This window comes from Fukomys damarensis, unplaced genomic scaffold (assembly GCF_012274545.1).
Source record: "Fukomys damarensis isolate Sample0158 unplaced genomic scaffold, DMR_v1.0_HiC HiC_scaffold_4, whole genome shotgun sequence".
NCBI lineage: Eukaryota > Metazoa > Chordata > Mammalia > Rodentia > Bathyergidae > Fukomys > Fukomys damarensis.
This window is the reverse complement of record NW_022900916.1, coordinates 45,265,392-45,270,466: the sequence shown is the minus strand read 5'-3', so window position 1 is coordinate 45,270,466 and position 5,075 is coordinate 45,265,392.

The window sequence follows — 5,075 nt, the reverse complement described above, 5'->3', positions numbered from 1 at the left end:
AAAAAAAAAGCAGCGCCAAATTTTGGCGTATAGCTTTCCTCAGGTGATTTGTACTTTAGAAATACTGACCCAGGGGACAACTGAAAAGCATTTGGTTCAGAGTTTGGTCCATCCAAACTCTATATTGTTCATATAGAAGCCTAGAGAGATTGTAGGACATGCCTCTTCACACAAACATACAAGAAAAAATGGATGAGTGCAGTGCAGTATTTTCACTGCAGCACCTTATTTTCATGTGTAAACTGGACAGACACTGTGTGAGGGGAGTCCTGCATGCTGTTCTTTTCTCCATTTGATTCTCAAACTTTTGCATATCCTGTCATTCAGTGGTTCAGGTATGGAACCACTGGAAAGTAGAAGAAAAACCATTGTTATTTTAATCAGTAGAAAGCCCCATAAAATGTTCAGAGATCTTACATTGAAAATTCGTATCTTGTACAAAAAGTGACTCCACATAGTAAAGTGATTCCGATGGGAGCAAGTTGAGTTAAAAGGAAATTAAACAAGTTTAAATGTTGACCACATTAGAAAATGTAGAAATATGGCAGAGCTGTTTTAAGGTTTTGGTTAATCTCCAACACATTAGGAGCCATAGATGAGCCTGATTGTAGACTCATGTTTGGTGTGTACTGTAATGTGTGACCAGTGAAAGCTGTCACATGTAAGGTCCTAAACCTAACAATACAATGTGCTGTGTTTAAATAACTTTGTGCGTTAAGTCTTTCTGCATATGTTACCTCAGTATAGCATTTGCCTCCCAAGAGACAGGGTCTCTAAGGCAGAAACCTGACATTTCACATATATTTTTCTGTTATGTCAAATATATAATTTTTTTGCCCCCTCAAAAAAGGGAATTTTGCTTTGTGAATTTATAGTTAATGATAATATAACATTACTCTCAGATTCACCTTATCCTGATGGCTAGTATATCTTCATTAATATATCTTCTGAGAAAGAAACTTCCTGGATTCTTAATGTCTGCAGATGAAGACTAAATAAACTCTTAAACTTGGAAATTATAGCCATTCTCAATCTGTACCTATCATTCTTTTCCAGCTTTGTCTTAGTTGTGTTGAAGCTAAGCATAAAATCTATATCTTCCTTTTGTGCAGCAGTTGAAATCTTTGTGACTCTTAAGGGCCCAGTTGAGAAGTAACTACTATCACCTCCCAAAAGATGTGAACTCCCTGTCTTGATTCTCCATGATGCTTGCCTTATCACCATCTTAATTGCAGGTGGGACTACTAAGGGTATGGTTATCAGCCTCGTAACCTTTTCCTCCTAGACATGCAGATAGACCTCATTCTCCAGCTCATTTTCCATTAGGTGTTGCAAGTCATTAGGCTTTGGCCAATGCAATACTGAGCAGAGGATACAGCTAGGTGTGATCAATAATGTGAGTGTCTAAATTTTAAAAAGAATTTACTGCATGGAAAGACACATTGCCATTAATCTACCTCAAAATGCTCCCAATCCCTTTGAGCACACGTCTCATAATTCTTGCCATGTTCTTGAAGGAGCTCTGGAAGTACTCTTTCATGGATGTCTTCAGCGGTGCTGTTGTGGCTGCCTTGCTATACTGAATCAATTCAGTTACCTTTCATGATCATTTTGACTTTGGGGAAGATCCAGAAGCTGCACAGAGACATATCTGATGAACAAGGTGGATGAGGACATATCCTAGTGTTTTTTTGTTTTTTGGGGTTTTCTTTTTTTAGCTTGCTTTTTGTTTGCATGACACTCAGTGACAGCAATCACTATAGTATTGATCCCTCATAAAGACAAAAGAGGACTTTCAGAAGGCAGCAAGAATGGTGTGTGTGTGGAGTGAGAGGAGCATATCGAAGGGGGTTGATTATCTACAATACGTCTTTGACTGCAATTTTTAAATTTTTAAAGTCCCTGTGGTTTTGGATCACTCCATGAATGTGCCAGTTTGAGGCCTGGCTTCCACCATTCACAGTGCTCTTTCTTCATCTGCCAGTGGGATTCAGAAGGTCCCAGAAGGTGTTTATGGTTCCAGACTCTGGAAAATCACCAGGTCAAAGGTCCCTGGGAGCCAATGACAGTGAAAACTTGTGAATACTGAAAAGTCTATGAGTGAGAAGTGAACTTTTTATTGTACCAAGACACAGATTTTTTAGTTATTTGCTATAATGTCATTCTCTGATAAATCCATTGCTGTCATTTAGTCATTCATAGTATCTGTCGTGTCTTTGGCTTTCCACAGTGCCTAGGATGATGCTTTTGAATAGTAGAGATCCAATATGTGATTCATGCTTTAAGGCCACCAGCTTATGTTCAGAGGTAATGAGGGAAGTTCAGGAGTGAGCCTCAGATGAAAGGTAGTAGAGGCTGAGAAAAGGGCAGTCAATTTTCTAGGGAAGAAGATGTTGGAAAGGGCTGCCCAGTCAGTGCTGACAGCACTTCCAGGACTGGACTCACATCACCACTGGTCCCACAGCTGGATTTCACATCATCATCAAGAAGACAAAAATGATGTTCCTTTAGGGAGGCCAAAAGGGCCTGAATCTGAAGATAGGAACAGAGAAGAAATTCACACTAAAATGTAGCTCTCGAAACATGATGTTTGGATCCTCAGGTGACCTTTGAGGTCCTCTATCACTCACTGGAGCAATCTGAGAAAAGCGATTATGAAAAAGCTGGGACTCACAGAAGTATATTAATTTCCCAAAATTCCTGATCCAACATTGGAATCTTTCCTGTTATAGATAGGTGTCCATATTCCTGTAGTTTAAAAGATAATATATTTAAAAATACCTCCTTCCGCCATCAACTATTTAGGTGTATTCTCTTCACACAGCATATCAAACACCAACATGAAATCCATAACAAATAATAAGAATCCACCCCTCAATGGAGGGATCCTTATTTCTCAAATGAGAAGAGCTGAGGCTTTAAAAAAGTCAAATTTCTTATTTAAGAACAGCTAAAAGTCAGTGATTGCCAGACTCATATCCAAACAGGGTTTACTCTAAAATCATACGTTATCTGTACATTTCCTTAGTCTTGGTGGCAATGCATACACTGTCTTTTCTTCCACCTCTTCTTTGCACCTTCTTATTCTAATTAACCTTTTCTTTCTGCTGCCAATGTCCCTTTATCTGCTGTCCTCTTCTTGGAACTCAATAATTAGTTGGCAACTGAGTTCTGCAATCTACTAGAATCATCAAAAATTAGCACACTATTTTTCTACCTTCTCCTTAATTCCTATTATTTGAGGACTATAGTATCTGCTTAAAATTTCTAAAGATGTCTTTCATTTTTCCCTATCTAAAGGCAATTTTTTTTAAAAGATCTGATTTAGCCTTTCTTGTGTATTTTGAACCCAGCAAATTGATAATGCCTAAGAATGAACCTTCAGAGTCTCCAAACATTCGTTTTACAGATTTCCGGCCTGTCTAGAACTTCCTGTTTATCGTGCATCTCCCAGTAAACTGCTTTCTTGCACCCTGAATCTCATCAGCACAGGAAGCATTCCAATTTGAAAATCACATTATTCCTTTTATGTTTTGAATGACATTATGTTCACTATAACTATATGTCCTACAACAGTATTGTTGTGGTTTCTACCTGCATGTGTCCCCCAAAGCCTCATATGCTCATAAGCGGGGCTTTGGGAAGGTGATTACGAGGCTGACAGCTAACTTGTTGGGAGTTAGGGTCTGGTCTGAAGAGGTAGGTCACTGTGGTAGGTCACTGCGGGCTTGACTTGGGAGCCTTCGTCTTTCTCTTCAGCTCCTCCCTCCACTCTACTTCTTGAACAAGACCGGCGCAGCTGTTCCTGTTGTCCTCTCCCCTGCCATGCTGTCCTGCCACGGAGCCACCCGACTATGCATGGAAACCTCTACAAGCTGTGAACCAAAATCTCTCCTCCTTTGTGTGGTGGGTGTTGGGAACTGTGTCTTAGTGATGAGGAAACTGACTATGACCACAATTCTTTGGCTATTTCCACGTAAGACTTTTCTGTTCTCTAATTGTCAAGGGCTGCTTTATTTCTTTCTCTACTCCATTTGTCATTGAAGACTCTGTATACAGAAAATAATATTAAATCCATTAGAACAAATACATGCAAATACTTGGTATAAATCTGCCTTTATTGTTAATATTATTTTGTTAATAATTTAATATACTTATTTTATAAGGTTATCTCTCACTATCAAGAAGCTGAAAGGGCCCATTTCTCTGAATCTATAATACCTGGTGACCCCTAGGGAGCGCTCTCTCATAAAATGTAAGGCACTAAGCGCCTAAGGGCTGGAGTCTCTCTAGGAATGTGGCCTCAAGGGAGTACTTCAACCCACAAGTAGGGTGGATTAGAAATGGGTTAGAGAACCTGCTTAGGTTCAAAGCCTTTGGAGAAAGCCTGTTATGAGCCCAAGCCAATCTCGAGTTTGCAAAGCAAAGACTAGGAGAGGGAGCAACATGCCCCAGGTTCTCCTTGACACTTCTTGCTCTGACCCAGCAAAAGAAAAACGGTGTTTGCAGGATTGGAACTATTACCTAGCAGTGTTCATGCAACAGTGTGGATAAAATTTGGTTGGGTTGAATTCTGGACAAAGCCTATTGTATACTCTTTTCTACTGCTCACAAGTTACCTGCATGGTAGAAACTCACATTGGGAGCAGTGTCAGGCGATTAGCCTTTGAAGGACCCAGGCACGAGTTCAGGAATTGGGTAATAACAAGAAGTGCAAGAGGACTTGGCGTTATTGTGCCTGTGACAGTTTCCTCTTCTGAGGTCCAGACAGTGCTTGTGACCCTCTTACTTTCATAAGTGTAACCACAATTCCCTCGAGCGAAGAACCCCAAATTAAACTCATGGAGTCTGTTTTAGTCTCATCTTGGACCTTTGGCCTCCACTAAGAGCTAATCGTTTTTCCAATGCTGTTCTAGGAAAAAGCATCGACATATAAGGGATCAGACATCAAACATGTTGCTACATCCTGCAGCCACGTTTCAGGGGAGAGCACAACCGCGGTCTGCAGTCTGTAGTGGCTCAGCTAGGGCTGCCGGCGCCGCTCCCGCTGTCCCCGGAGAGCCGGGGAGTCCGGC